At 43.0% G+C, this 16,039-nt stretch overlaps 1 protein-coding gene across 9 annotated transcripts in view; it reads left to right on the forward strand.

Moving 5' to 3' along the window:
- The window catches only part of LOC139155588 (AN1-type zinc finger protein 6-like), an 86,737-nt gene that overhangs the window by 13,934 nt on the left and 56,764 nt on the right, over positions 1-16,039 (forward strand). The window contains exon 1 of one of the 9 annotated variants that reach the window (XM_070730782.1): positions 11,861-11,955. The exons of 3 other annotated variants lie outside the window; for them this stretch is intronic. The gene's annotated coding sequence lies outside the window, so the exon portion shown is untranslated. 5 more of the 9 variants (XM_070730788.1, XM_070730789.1, XM_070730783.1 and 2 more) reach the window with 5 other exon arrangements.

Genomic DNA, 16,039 nt, shown 5'->3' on the forward strand with positions numbered 1-16,039 from the left:
ATTATAAGATTAAGATATATAAGTGATACATTATAGCAAAGCATAAATTAATAGGCTGATATAAATAGGCTGTAATAAATAAGGTGAACAGGACATTTGACCTCTTCTGTAAATTGTCGAGTGTTTAAGATTTGATGTAGAATTGTAAATATTATATATGTTTTTGTGTTTGTATAAGTCATGTTTTGTCTTTGTTTTTCTTTTCATGGTTTTTATTTTTATGTATGTATGTATATATGTATGTATGTATGTATGTATGTATGTATGTATTGATTGATTGATTGATTGATTGACTGAATTTATGTGCCGCTCACTCCAAATGGACTCTGAGCGACTAACAATAGGAATCAATACAACAACAATAAAAACAGATAAAATCTAATAATAAAAGTCAGTAATAACATTAAAAATATACATACAGTGGTACCTCTACCTAAGAATGCCTCTACTTAAGAACTTTTCTAGATAAGAACTGGGTGTTCAAGATTTTTTTGCCTCTACTTAAGAACCCCGAGCCCAGAAAAATTCCCATGAAATTTGATAGTGGCACGAAGGCCCGGCCAGTTTCCTGCCATTCCTCCTTTAATCCCAGCCATCTGGGCAGAGAGGGGCCTTTTGGTGGCATTTAAGGAGGCTTTGACAGTCCAGAGCAAACAAAGCATTTTCCTTTCTCTGGGCACTTGGACAGGGAATAAACCTCTGCCAGCGCCCAGAGAAAAGAAACGTTCCCTTCGCTCTGGGCAGCTGAGGAGACACCACAGTGAAGGAAAGGGACCGGCTACAAAGCGAGCGAGCGAGAGGAGAGGGGAGCCCTTCAGCATGGGAAGGAAGAGGCAGCAGTTAGCAGCAGCAGCAACCAGTGTATGGAGGCAGCCTCACACCGGGTGTATTGTAGGCGCATGCTCCTCAACGCCACCTCAGAGTCCCTCTTTTTTTTCTTTTAAAGCCTTAAAGTTTTGGATGTTTTTGATTCCCCTCACCTTCCTCCTTCGGCAGCGACTCTCCTCCTCCTCCTCCTCTTCCTCTCCTCCTCCCACCCAAATCCCGAGTTTTTATTTCTTTCCTAATGGGTTTGCACGCATTATTTGCTTTTACTATGGGAAAAATTGCTTCTACTTAAGAAAGTTTCTACTTAAGAACCTGGTCACGGAACGAATTAAGTTCTTAAGTAGAGGTAGCACTGTATAGGGTTGCAGTTTGTATAAGCATAACATAAGTAGTAAATAATGATAAAAGACAAATAGGCCTGCTGGAATTTTTTTAATGTAAATACTTAATTTACATTAAGTATTTATATTAGGAGTCTTCGGAAAATACTTAATACTTAATTTATATTAAGAGTCTTCGGAGAGGGGCAGCATGCAAATCTAATAAATTATTATTATTAAGTTATTATTCGTAATGATTATTTAAACAAAAAACAGTAGGGATGCATCCTCCTTTTGTCTTGATGCTCCACTTTTTATCAGCTGTGTGCTTGTGGGTGGTTGTTTATTTATTTATTTATTTATTTATTTATTAATCAGATTTGTATGCCGCTCCTCTCCACAGACTCGGGGCGGCTCACAGCAATCATAGTACAATGTAAACAAATCTAATATTTAAGTTAATTTAAAACCCCAATTTAGAAACCAATTATACATACTAACATACCATGCATAAATTTTATAAGCCTAGGGGGAAGGGAATATCTCAATTCCCCCATGCCTGATGACAGAGGTGGGTTTTAAGGAGCTTACAAAAGGCAAGGTGGGTGGGGGCAACTCTGATATCTGGGGGGAGTTGGTTCCAAAGGGTCGGGGCTGCCACAGAGAAGGCTCTTCCCCTGGGTCCCGCCAAACGACATTGTTTAGTCGATGGGACCCGGAGAAGACCAACTCTGTAGAACCTAACTGGTCGCTGGGATTCATGCGGCAGACGGCGATCCCGGAGATATTCTGGTCCGGTGCCATGAAGGGCTTTATAGGTCATAACCAACACTTTGAATTGTGACCGGAAACTGATCGGCAACCAATGCAGACTGTGGAGTGTTGGTGTGACATGGGCATACCTGAGGAAGCCCATGATAGCTCTCGCAGCTGCATTCTTTTGTTTGTTTGTGGAGAAAAAGAAGAAAACTTTTCTGATGCACTAGGCAGTTACAGTAGTTTTATTCCTCATAAATTTAAGTGTAGAAAACTATCTATTCAGTTTGCACTCCGGCCAATATGTCAGTGTATTCTTATTTACCAGCCAGATTTTAGCATGGCCTTCTTAAATCTCCTTTTCCTCCCTCTGCACAATACCAGAGGTCAGTTTTGGAAGTGTCCCTTCTTCATTGATGGCTCAGCTGCCAAAACCACTTGGGGCATCTTCATTCTTGAGCCAAGCAAAGGAGCAGCTGACTTGAGCAAAAGGAGAGATTCTCAAACGACAGGCGAGGAAGGGGGAATAAAGATATCTGTGTCACAATTTGGGGGAAGGCAGCTGCTGTCGCTGCTTGTCATAATTCGGAGAATTCACTAGCTAATGAAGTCAAAACAGCAAACAAGTCATTCCTTTGCCTGGCTTATTTCTGTTAACCGACACAGAGTTTTAGTTAATGTTTTGAAAACAAACTTAGAGCCGTGGTACCAAACAGTCTGGTATTTCTCCATAGCAGAGGAATCCTTTGGTGCTCACTGAGCTTGGTTGTTTATGTGCCGACGTTTCATAACCTAACTAGATAACATCACTAGTGCTAGAAGGAAGTGGAGTTTGTGGAGTGGAGAAAGAGGAGGAAGAAGACTATGGGGTTCTTTGGTGATCTCTGAGCTTGGCCGTTTTAACATATTTTATCAATATCTTTAATTATTGTATTTTATTCCAATTTCATTTTACACTGTACTTTAGCCCAGCTTCATTTTAAATCGTATTTTACTCCAATTTCATTTTATAATATATTTTAGCAAATTCCCTTTTATATTGCTTTTATCAAATTTTAGTAATAATTTGTTCCTGGAACTTTGCAATTTGATACAGCCCAAGGGCTAATCAATAAAATGTCATGTCATATTGTCCTGCTTTGAAAAGTTGTAGATTTTTTTTAAAAAACCAAGTGTTCAAAAGTTAAGTTTTAAAAGCTGCTGGAACAAAAAAAGATCCCCCCCCCCCCCTTGCGACCCAGCCATTCTAAGACTCTACATAGAATAATCTTTTATTAAAATCTGGGACAAGTGAGAAACTTGTCACCTGGGAGCAAAGCCTGGTCCACTAAATGGCTCTAACTCACTAACTCTTGCTTCAGTAGTGGGTTCTAAAACCCTTTACTACCCTTTTGCGTGTATGGGGTGCTTTTGCACATGCGCAGAAGCTTCTGCGTGCGTGTAAAAGCGTCACAGGTGGGTGGGCGGAGCATCCTGGGCGATGTGGGCGGAACCTCTTGCTGGCGGTAATACCAGTTCTTAGAACCAGGAGCAACCCACTGGTTTTTTTGCTTTCATCCCAAATCCCAGCAAATTCGGGGAAATGTCCTATTTCTAGTGGTTCCTTATCAGGCATACTTTCTTCCTTTTTTGTGGCTGATTTGGCACACCTTTCCAAAATGGGGGAAGAAGAAAGCCAGATTAACTGCTTTTGTGTGACCTTGCATGAAAAATGAAAGGGATAATAACAGGGTGTGGCATGGAAAAGGACATTGCCCTCGGATTTTTATTCAGCCCACTAGGACAGATGTGAAAAGATTCCAACTGCAGACACCAGATCCAATCCCCCCTTCTAGTTTAATTCGTACAGTTAATCATTTTTTATGCACTTGAAAAATAAGTCCACTGCAAAAAGCCGAATTATTGTTCCCAAAACAGTAAGAACAAAATTGGCAAATGCATAAAAGGAGACATTTGAATAAATAAACTCTCCTTAATTTTACAACGCCAGAAATCTTTGGCTACTGGAATTGGGCAACGAATGTCAGGTTTCTGGATATTTTTAGTGTACAGTACGGCAAAATTTCCTGAAAGAGCAGTCATGTTTTTCTATTAAAATATAATGGTCATTTCTGAAGAGATGGCTCTGAATTTAAGACAAACCCATGGTCGTGGAGGCCAATTGAAACAAAAACAAAATATGTTTGCATTACTGGAGTTTCGGGCGGTTTAAAATGAATGTTTAAAGGTAAATTATGCGCAAGGTGTTTTCAGACAAACGCAGTATCTTCATAGAAATATGATAAAAAGCATGTTAAAATATCACTAAAGAAATTTAACCTATTTAATTTTTTTACTTTCCCGTGCTGTCAGATGTCTCTTTCTAACTCAAATTGTCTCATTTTTGGGGGGGTCTTTTTCCCCAATTTTTTGCTGCCAAACTCCCAAGCTTAATTTTGTTTCTTAGGCATTCCCCTACCAAAAAAACTTTGGATGTGGTTCATGTCCCTTCATCATTTTATTTTATTTGTTTATTTGTTTATTTGTTTATTTGTTTATTTATTTTTTATTTATTAATTGATTGATTGATTGATTGGATTTTTATTCCGAGGACTCGGGGCCGCTTACAGCATATGAAAAAACACAATTCAGAAATCCAATAAAACTAAAAACAAGCAGTCTAAAAACCCAATTTAATCTAAAAACAGTCATTTTCCCAAAGCAATAAAAGTCGACATTGAGGTCCATTAAAGGAAGCTGGATTTTTGTTGTTGTTGTTGTTATCTGATGCCAGGGAATTTGCTTTTTAATGTGTCAGTGATGTAGTAACATTTGGGACTTCTCTGTAGACAAATACTTCTGAAAGCTGTGCTTTTTTTCCTTTAAAAAAAGAAAAGCAGGGTGCATGTCGAGCCAATTAGAATATTGCTGTACATTTGTAGATATTTTTTTTTACTAAAATATGAAAATGCAAAACAACTGAGGTTAAAAGGCAGTTTATTTTGTTTTCACACCTTCCTCAGGAAGTAACATTTTAATAGAATACGATGCTTTTAATAGACTAGAATACAATGCTTTTAATAGAATTGTAAAGTGCTCAAAAGTGAAAAACATCCAAGTGGTTTAAAAATGCTGTGAACTAATCCTTAATTCTTTGGCTTTGCTTGTACTTACGAATGATTATTTCTTAAGAATGATTCCTTTAAATAAGAACACTTCTTTCCTCTTTGGAGTTTTTTTGGTATATTTCCTACCTGTTTCTTCCTTATATCACAATTTTGGGAGGTTGGTCAGTCTGCGAAGTGAGACTGGCTCAAGATCATTCAGTGGTCTCCACGATTAAGTGGAAATTTTATCTTGGATCTCCCTGATTCAGGTTTGAGGGGATCCCAGTTATTTTGTAAAAATATGCAACTTCCTTTTCGCGGTAAAATGTGGCAGTGGATTCAAGAATCCAAACTTTCTTTTTTCTGAGCTTTTTTCCCTCCTTAGATGAAGTTTTTCTAAAGTTTTGAGAACTTCAGCTTCTCTGAAGCTTTCTTGAAACCTCTGCCTGGTGCAAGGCAAAGCGTGGAGGCTTTATTTTGTGTATTTCGTGAACTTTGGTTTATTGATCACATTTCTTTTACCACCCATTTCAGCTAACTGACTTTTCGTTTGGCTCGGGGAAAGCATTTTCCTAAGATAAACTCAGTTTGCTAGTATTGTGGCTGAACTTGAGAAGATCTGGCAGTCTGAGCAGGACAAATCGCCAATGGCACCTGAAACAGGCAGTGAAAAGCTCAAAGCTACCAAAGTTGGAGACCACTGATTTAGAAGAGCATTGCATTTTTTATTGGCCAAATACGATTGGACACAGAAGGAATTTGTCTTGGTGCATATGCTTTCAATGTACATAAAATGACAAGCTACATTCATCAAGAATCATAAGGTACAACACTTAATGATAGTCCAAGTACGAAAAAGCAATCCAATCATATTAGGAACCAGTCTATATAAATTGTAAGGATACAAGCAACAAAATTACAAACCAATCGCTTTAACTTTGCCTCCATAAATCAGTCTTCACTGATTTAATTTTTGGTAAACAGGTACGAGGTGAATCATGCAATGATCAGAATGACTCATAGTTGTGTAGCAATAGTCTAAAGCCGTGATGGCGAATCTATGGCACGTGTGCCACAGGTGGCAAACAGAGCCATATCAGTGGGCATGTGAGCCATTGCCCTAACTCAGCTCCATGCGGCCTGTTTTGGATGCCAAGTAAGTATAATGCAGAGGCTCTGGGAGGGCATTTTTGGCTTCCAGAGGGCCTCCAGGGGGGTGGGGGAGGCCATTTTTTGCCCGCCCTAGGCTCCAGGGATGCCTCTAGAGCAGTGATGGCGAACCTATGGCACCGATGCCATATCTGTTGGCATGTGAGCTGCTGCCCTAGCTCAGCTCCAATCTGGCCAGCTGATTTTTGTCTCGCACAGAGGTTCTGGGGGGCATTTTTGGCTTCCAGAGAGCCTCCGGAGGAATGGAGGGTGTTTTTACCCTCTCCCAGCTCCGAGGAAGCCTCTGGAGCCTGGGGAGGGTGAAACATGAGCCTTACTGGACCACCAGAAGTTGGGAAAGAAACCATTTCCAACCTCCAGAGGACTCTTTTCACCCTCCCCAGGCATTGAATTAGGGGTGTGGGCACTCTGGCATGCACGATAACGCATGCCCACCCTCTTTCGGCACCTGTGGAAAAAAAGGTTCGCCATCACTGCTCTAGAGCCTAGGAAGGGCAAAATATGGGCCTCCCAGAAGTCTGGAAATGGGCCATTTCTGGACTCTGGAGGCCCAAAACATGGTGCCAGAGGGGTCGCATAGGAAACCTCTGGGGTTTGTACATGCAGAGGAGTTGGGGCAGTGCGAGGGGGTTACCTGCACATACGCAAGGAGGCTGTGGAACATGAGGATTGAATTATGGGTGCGGGCATGCACCCTTGTGCACATTTTTGGCACCCAAGGTTCACCATCATTGGTCTAAAGTATTGTTGCCTCTAGTGGGACAATTGACATGCTGAAAGTATTTTGGTAGCTCTTCCCTTAAGTTTGCCTTGCTTAAATCTCCCAAAATAATGGCCAGTGAATCTGGGTGTTTGGCTTCAGCCTCCATAATCTGATCAGCCAGAGTCCTTAATGCCTTAATGTTTACGCAGGTTCGTGGATGAAGATATACTGCAATAAGTATAGAGGTATAATAAGCAGGAAGAGGGATTTTGTGATCCCGTTATATAGAGCGCTGGTGAGACCCCATTTGGAATACTGTATCCAGTTCTGGAGACCTCACTTACAAAAATATTTTTACAAAATTGAAGGAGTCCAAAGGCGGGCTACAAGAATGATGGAAGGTCTTAAGCATAAAACGTATCAGGAAAGACTTCATGAACTCAATCTGTATAGTCTGGAGGATAGAAGGAAAAGGGGGGACATGATCGAAACATTTAAATATGTTAAAGGGTTAAATAAGGTTCAGGAGGGAAGTGTTTTTAATAGGAAAGTGAACACAAGATCAAGGGGGCACAATCTCAAGTTAGTTGGGGGAAAGATCAAAAGCAACATGAGAAAATATTATTTTACTGAAAGAGTAGTAGATCCTTGGAACAAACTTCCAGCAGACATGGTTGATAAATCCTCAGTAACTGAATTTAAACATGCCTGGGATAAACATATATCCATCCTAAGATAAAATACAGGAAATAGTATAAGGGCATACTAGATCAGTGTTTTTCAACCAGTGTGCCGTGGCACACTAGTGTGCCGCGAGACATGGTCAGGTGTGCCGCGAAGCTCAGAGAGAAAGAAAGAAAAAGAGAGAGAAAGAAAGCAAGAGACAGAGAAAGCAAGAGAGAAAGAAAGCAAGAGAGAAAGCAAGAGAAAGAGAGAGAGAAAGAGAGCAAGAGAGAGAAAGAAAGCAAGAGAGAGAGAGAGAAAGAGAGGGAGGGAAGGAGAGAGAGAGAAAGACATAGAGGGAGGTAGGGAGGGAGAGAGAAAGAGAGCAAAAAAGAGAGGAAGGAAAGAAGAGAAAGAAAGAGGGATGGAGAGAGAGAGAAAGAAAGAGGAAGGAAGGGAGAGAGAGGGAGGGAGAAAGAAATAGAGTGAAGGGGAGGAAGAGAGAGAGAGATATTTTTTGTCCAAACTTTTTTTAGCTCCCCCCCTCCCGCTCAATGTGCCCCAGGGTTTTGTAAATGTAAAAAATGTGCCGCGGCTCAAAAAAGGTTGAAAATCACTGTACTAGATGGACCATGAAGTCTTTTTCTGCTGTCAGTCTTCTATGTTTCTAAGTAGAAATGAAGTAAACTCTCGAGGAGAATAAAAGGGTTTGCAGTTGATAAGTTAAGGCAGAGGTCCCCAACCGCCGGTCCGCGGACCGGGACCGGGCCGTTGGGGTTTTCCAGCCGGTCCGCGGCGGCGCTGCCCTCCCGGCAGAAGACATTATGCAGGACAGGGTGGGGCGTCGGGCAGGGCGGGGAGAATCAGGAGGCTCCTTTGGCGGCTGGGGGCTGCCTGGCTTTGTGATTTTGGCTGGGGGGGAGTTAGGAAGGTCCTACTTCTCCCCCCCCAGCCAAAAACTCAAAGCCTATCTGCTGGATACGGGCGATGAGCGGGACGAGCGTGCCTGTCCGGCCGGGGAAGAATCGCCCCGGCCGGACCTCAGTTTCAGCTGGGGGGGGGCGAGAACACCGCCTCCCAGCTGGGCGAGCCTGAGCAGAGCGCAGGCTTGCCCACACGCTGCCTTTGGCAGCACAAGCGTGCTTGTCCGGCCGGGGAAGAATCGCCCCGGCCGGATGTCAGTTTCAGCTGGGGGGGGGGGCGAGAACACCGCCTCCCAGCTGGGCGAGCCTGCGCCGCCGCCGTCCGTGCCTCGGTTCCGTAGCTCCGCCTCACAGCTGATCACCCTGCTGCCGCTGCTGAGAGAAAAAAAGAGAGAGGGGGGAAGAGAAAGAGATAGCAACAGAGGGAGAGAGGGGGGGTTAGCAACAGAGGGACAGAGAGAAAGAGAGAGGGGGGATAGCAACAGAGGGAGAAAGAGAAGGAGAGAGAAAGAGAGAGGGAGAGGGGGGGCAGAAAGAGAAAGAAAGAGATAGCAAGAGAGGGAGAGAGAGAAAGAGAGATGGAGAGAGGGGGAGAGAAAGAGATAGCAAGAGAGGGAGAGAGAAAGAGAGGGGGGAGAGAAAGAGATAGCAAGAGAGGGAGACAGGAGGTTAGCAAGAGAGGGACAGAGAGAAAGAGAGGGGGGATAGCAACAGAGGGAGAGAGAGAAAGAGAGAGGGAGAGAGGGGGGAAAGAAAGAGAGAAAGAGATAGCAAGAGAGGGAGAGAGAGAAAGAGAGAGGGAGAGAAAGAGATGGCAAGAGAGGGAGAGAGAGAGGGAGAGAGGGGAGACAGAAAGAGAGAGAAAGAGAGAGGGGGAGAGAGAGAGAAAGAGAGGGAGAGGGAGAAAGAGAGAGGGAGAGAGGGGGGAGAAAGAGAGAGAAAGAGATAGCAAGAGAGGGAGGGAGAGAAAGAGAGGGGGAGAGAAAGAGATAGCAAGAGAGGGAGAGAGAGAAAGAGAGGGAGAGAGGGGGGAGAGAGAGAGAAAGAGAGGGAGAAAGAGAAATGGAGAGAGGGGGGAGAGTGAGAAAGAGAGGGAGAGGGAGAAAGAGAGAGAGGGAGAGAGAGAAAGAGAAAGAGAGAGGGAGAGGGGGGAGAGATAGCAAGAGAGGGAGAGAGGGAGAGAGGGGGGAGAGAAAGAGAGAGGGAGAGAGAGAGAGGAGATAAAGGAAGAGGAGAGATAGAAAGGAAGAGAGAGAAAGAAAGAGGGATAGAAAGAGAGTGAGAGATGCTCAGTGAGCCTTTCTTTGAAGTTGCCTTTCTTTCTTTCTTTCTTTCTCTCTTTCTTTTGCTCTCTTGCTCTTTCATTCTTTTTTCTCTCTTGCTTTCTTTCTTTCTTTTTCTTTCTCTCCTTCCCTCCTTCCATTTCTTTCATTCCCCCTCTCTATTTTTATTTCTCTTTCATTCTTTCTTTCTTTCTCTTTTTCTTTCTCTTTTACCTTCCCTTCCTCTATTTCTTCTTTTCTTTCTCCTTCCTACCTTCTTCCCTCCCTCCCTTCCTTCAGTCTTTCCTCTCTTACTCTCCCCTTTCATAAGTTTCCTTGCTTCCTTCCTCTGTTCCTGTCCCTTCCCCCTTTCTTTCTTTCTTTCTTTCTTTCTTTCTTTCTTTCTTTCCTTCCTCCATTTCTTGCTTTCCTTTTCCTTCCTCCCTTCTTTCCTCCCTCATTCCCTTCTTTCACTCCTTCCTCTCTTACTCTCCCCTTTCACCCCTCCCCAAAGAAGGTAAATTTCATACATAATTGGTATGTCGCAAAATAAAGTAGTTTTAAAATGGCGGGGAGGGGGCCCCCCAGACACTTAGGCTGTATGGGGCCCCAAAATTCCTGATGGCGGCCCTGGCTCCACCCCTCCATAACCCCACCCCCATATGACCAAAGCCGGTCCCTGGTGCAAAAAAGGTTGGGGACCTCTGAGTTAAGGGATTCAGGTTTCATAGTGTATTTTTACACAGTGTATTTTATTAGTGTATTTTTTTTAGTGGCTGGGAACAATCACCTTGCTGGTTGACCTCTGGGGCAGAATTTTGAAAACAGCGTGGGTGGCACTTCACAATTTTTCAGCTTGAGAAAGATTGATCTTGTCTTTTAAAATAAACAAGAGCAGAGGAAGTAAATCAATTGCCTTCCATGATGTGTTTGCTTTTTGCAATTTGCAAAGTTTTGCCTAACAACCATCTTAATCCTAACAAACTAATCTCAGTCTCACATATGTTTATTTCAGGTGACTTTACCTGAGTTGTGCTCCTTAGACAAGCACCTTACAACTATACCAAAGTTTGTTTATTTATTTGTTTGTTTTGTTTGTTTTGTCAAATACGTATTGGTGGTATACAAAGATATAATAATATTTACATACATGATACTTGAAAAAGAGAAACATTAGGAGTGGGGACAGAAGGCACTCTGGTGGACTTACACCCCCCCCCCCCCCGCCTTACTGATCTCTTAGGAATCGGGAGAGGTCAACTATGGATAGTCTAAGGGTAAAGTTTTGGGGGTTAAGTGATGATACTACAGAGTCTGGTAGGGAGTCCCATGCATCAACTACTTGGTTACTAAAGTCATATTTCCTGCAGTCGAGTTTAGAGTGGTTTACTTTAAGTTTGTATCTGTTGTGTGCTCGTGCGTTGTTGTGGTTGAAGCTGAAGTAATCATTGACAGGAAGGATGTTGTAGCAGATGATTTTATGGGCTATGCTTAGGTTGTGTTTAAGGCAACGTAGTTCTAAGCGTTCTAAACTCAGGATTGTAAGTCTAGTTGCGTAGGGTATTCTGTTGCGAATGGAGGAGTGGAGGGCTCTTCGAGTAAATTATCTCTGGACATTTTCTAGCGTGTTTATGTTCGAAATGTGGTGCGGGTTCCAGACAGATGAGCTGTATTCAAGGATTGGTCAAGTTAAAGTTTTGTATGGTAAGTAGTGTGAGATTACCGGAGCAGAAGCTACATAGGATTAGGTTGAAACCTTTTTGGCGATGTTGTTGCAGTGGGCTTTGGCACTTAGGTCATTGGATATTCCCCCCCCCCAAAAAATCACTAACTTTGTTTTCCTTTTGTTTACCTCTCCAAACCCGCCTGCTTTGTTTACTGGTGTCGCCCGTTGTGTGTTTTAGACAGCTGTTTCCTTATAAAAGTTGCTTTTTATTTTTTTAAAAAAGCCTGCTGGGTTGCTGCGCTGTCCCTTTAAGAAACCAGCCTGCTCAGCATTGCCTTAACCTGCTGAACCTATCTTGCTAGCAAGGGAAAAAGTTCTTTAAATAATAGATATTAGCCTTTACCAATTAGGATTATAAGCTTTGCAAACAGGGTGGAGTTTTCCCACTTTGGCCACTCATGTTGCAGAAAGGTGGAGCTTCACACAGAAGGATAGGCTGCACTGGAGAACAGCTTCCACTGAACTTAATCTGGGGTGAAGCAAACAGGAAAAAAAAAAACCCTGTGCAGAATTTGTGGGTAGGTTTGGTTTTTTGTTGTTGCCGTTGTCCGATTGCTTGTTGGCGTTCCACGAAGGCAGCGGGGGGGCACCCCTTGCTTCCCTGGCTGGCCGTGGTCTTTCTTGTGGTTGGCAGGCTGTTAAAATTAATAGAAGGAGAAGCCAAACAAAAGAGAGCTTTTGGAACAGGAAATCAGGTGCTCAGAAACAAAACTTTTCTCTCCCCCCCCCCCCCCCCCGTTGGAAACTTCCTTAACAAAAAGAAAAGGAAGAAAAGTTGGGTCCAAGGAGAGTTTGGCAGTGCTGCAAACTTTAACAGGTCTGTTTTGGAATGACAGGGCAGCTCTGGGATCTTCTGGCTGGTGGGTGAAATTTTTAAGCTTTTCACTTTTTTTCCCTGCGATCTGGTTGTTGTTGTATTTTTTTAGGGGGTGGAAGTTGTGGAGTGGGATGTGGGGGCTTTCTTTCCAAAGGGGGTCGAAGTTATAAAGTGAAAACTCTTCCTGCAAGGCGGCTGTTGTTGTTTCAGCTGGCCTGGGGAATCTTTGGGGATGAAGAACTCAAAAGAGAGGTTGGAACAAGAGAATTTGTGGGGGCTTTGTAAACAGCCCAAGTGGTGAACCCAGCTGGGCTAAGGTGTCAACTCTCCTTTCACTGGATGGTTTTTTTTCGTGGACATGGAATGCACCTTTCTCCAGGTGTATCCTTTGGGGTGTTGGCTTTGAAATCTGTGCCAGGAGTGGGTGGGCTGGTGAGAATTAGCAGGAAATTGCAAGGTGAAAAAAAACAACAGTAGAGTCTCTTACTAGATATTTTTGGTGGAGGTGGAGATGGTGGCTGGGCTTAAATCGGATAATCAATCCCATATATTTCGCTTGGAAGTACCTGTCCCTTAATAGGCAGCCCTCGACTTGTAACCGTTTCATTTAGTGACCTTTCAAACTTCAGACTTTCGATTTGTTTCCATGCTTTACAATGTTTGCAATACGTCCGTGGTTCACGTCAAAATTCAGGCACGTATTTAGGGCGTTTTCCCAGGGTCACGTGATAACCATTTGCGACCTTCCCAGCGGACCTCCGACTGGTCAAATCAAACAGAGCCAGATTCACGTAATGACTCCGTGATTCACTTAACAACGATCACGATTTGCTTCACCGTGGCTAAAAAAAATAAGACTGTGGCTAAAAAAAATAAGACTGCAAAATGGGGCAAAAGCGGGGATTGAAATTCAAAAGTTTTCCATACCGGTTCTGTGGACGTGGCTTGGTGGGCATGGCAGGAGAAGGATACTGCAAAATCCCCATTCTCCTCCCTACTCCTGGGGGAAATATATTGCAAAATCTCCATTCCTTATGACTTCAATCCTGAGTCCTTCAGGATTGGGCGGCATAGGAGTCGAACAAAATAAATAAATTCCCACTCCAAATTTCCACTACCAGTTCTCCAAAACCTGATGAATTTCACTCCTGGGCAAAACTCCCATTAACAATTGCTTTCTTTAGCAACCGTTGTCATTAAGTCTAGGAGTACCTATACTCTGAGTAAATCTGCCTGTTTTGGAGGCAACAGGAATGTTGTACCTCCAGGATCTGCTACTGTGTGAGAAGGAAGTTAGTGTCAGTTGCCGGCTTTTTCATTCCTGAACAAATACGTTGTCAATGTTTTTCATGGAATGGACTATATTTCGAGCTTGTAGCAGCCTTGACTTCTCTGGGACGAAAGTCAAGGATTTGGGCAAGGAAACGAGGGGTCAGCTGTTCAGAGCAAATGTTTTTATATCTGGGACGGTATCTGGAGGCCATGAAAAAAGACCAGCTGTCCTTCGGTTGCCTACCCCAAGGTAAGGAAGGAGTGTTGGTGGCAACGGGACATGTTGACAATCAGATCTTGAAGAGGGTGGGGCCTTAGGCTGTTGCTTTCTACTCTCTAAGAGGCCTCCCAGTAAAACCAGTGGAAGATCCCAACGATATTCCTTTAATTGAAACATAGAAGATTGATGGCAGAAAAAGACCTCGCGGTCCATCTAGTCTGCTCTTATACTATTTCCTGTATTTTATCTTAGGATGGACATATGTTTATCCCAGGCATGGTTAAATTCAGTTACTGTGGATTTACTGACCACATCTGCTGGAAGTTTGTTCCAAGCATCTACTACTCTTTTAGTAAAATAATATTTTCTCATGTTGCTTCTGATCTTTCCCCCAACTAACCTCAGATTGTGCCCCCTTGTTCTTGTGTTCACTTTCCTATTAAAAACACTTCCCTCCTGAACCTTATTTAACCCTTTAACATGCTTAAATGTTTCCATCATGTCCCCCCCCTTTCCCTTCTGTCCTCCAGACTATACAGATTGAGTTCATTCAGTCTTTCCTGATCAGTTTTATGCTTAAGACCTTCCACTATTCTTGTTTATCCCAGGCATGTTTAAATTCAGTTACTGTGGATTTACCGACCACATATGCTGGAAGTTTGTTCCAAGCATCTACTACTCTTTTAGTAAAATAATATTTTCTCATGTTGCTTCTGATCTTTCCCCCAACTAACCTCAGATTGTACCTCCTTCTTCTTGTGTTCACTTTTCTATTAAAAACACTTCCCTCCTGAACCTTATTTAACCGTTTAACATATTTAAACATTTCCATCATGTTCCCCCTCTCCCTTCTATCCTCCAGACTATACGGATTGAGTACTTTCCTTATAAGTTTTATGTGACTTGGACAGATAGGACAGGAAGAAAACCCTTTGTCCTATGTATGGAAGAGTCCTTTCTCTCTTGCTTGCTTTCTCTCTCTGCAAAAGCTGAGGCCCAGATAGATAAGCAAGCAGCAATTCTACAAAACTGCCCTCCAGGCGCTGTTGACTTTATCCAAACCCATTGGACAGAAAAGAAATTGGCTGACTTCTTCCATTCCAGCATAGCTTCCGTGTTTTTTTTTCCTCCTCGAATCAACGTTTCAAATCTCTCGATGCCCTGGTTGAAATGGTTCTTTTGTGTTCTGATAAGGAATTTCTCTGTATGTATTTAACGCACGTGTTTGAATGCTTCAGGTTTTAGCAGCGGGGATGCTAAGCGGTAACAAGAGCAACAACAACAGCAATAATAATAATAATAATAATAATAATAATAATAATAATAATAATAATATTACTGGTGGCACAAGAAGAGGCCATTAGAACAAATGCGGTCAAAGCCAGAATTGAAAAATCAACAGACCATCCAAAGTGCAGACTCTGTAAAGAAACAGATGAAACAATCGATCACATACTCAGCTGCTGCAAAAAGATCGCACAGACTGACTACAAGCATAGACATGATGCTGTGGCACAGATGATCCACTGGAACTTTTGCCGGAACTACCAGTGGCAAAGAACTGGTAGGATCATAAGCCCGAAAAAGTGGTGGAAAATGAGCAAGCAAAACTACTGTGGGACTTCCGACTTCAGACTGACCGAATTCTGAAGCATAACACACCAGACATTGTGATCGTGGAGAAAAAGAAAGTATGGATCATCGACATAGCAATCCCAGGGGACAGCAGAATTGAGGAGAATCAGCTAGAGAAATTAGTGAAATACGAAGATCTAAAAATTGAGCTGCAATGACTCTGGCATAAGCCCGTGAAAGTGGTCCCAGTGGTACTTGGCATGCTGGGCGCAGTGCCAAAGGATCTCAGTGGACATTTGAAAACCATCGGAATTGACAGAATCTCCATCTGTCAATTGCAAAAGGCCGCTTTACTGGGATCAGCAAACATAGTTCGTCGCAACATCACACAGTCCTAGGTGCTTGGGAAGCGCCCGACTGGTGATGAAATACGAAATCCAGCATAGTGATCTCGTTTGCTGTGTTGCATTGACATAATAATAATAACAACAACAATAACAATAACAACGATGGTATGCTTCGGCAGTTGGCAAATGGGTGAAGTTGCACGTAGGGGTAATTTGCCCCAACCCCCCTTCCAGGACATTCTCAGGGTGGATTCTCTGAGTAGGATCTACATTAGCAAAGATCCCGTAAGCATCAGATGAAGTGATAAACCTTCAGCTGGGCTGCATGCCAGTGGTACGTGTTGTACGCAGGGAAAACAGATGTCTTACAG

Source organism: Erythrolamprus reginae, unplaced genomic scaffold, assembly GCF_031021105.1.
Source record: "Erythrolamprus reginae isolate rEryReg1 unplaced genomic scaffold, rEryReg1.hap1 H_30, whole genome shotgun sequence".
Classification (NCBI taxonomy): domain Eukaryota; kingdom Metazoa; phylum Chordata; class Lepidosauria; order Squamata; family Dipsadidae; genus Erythrolamprus; species Erythrolamprus reginae.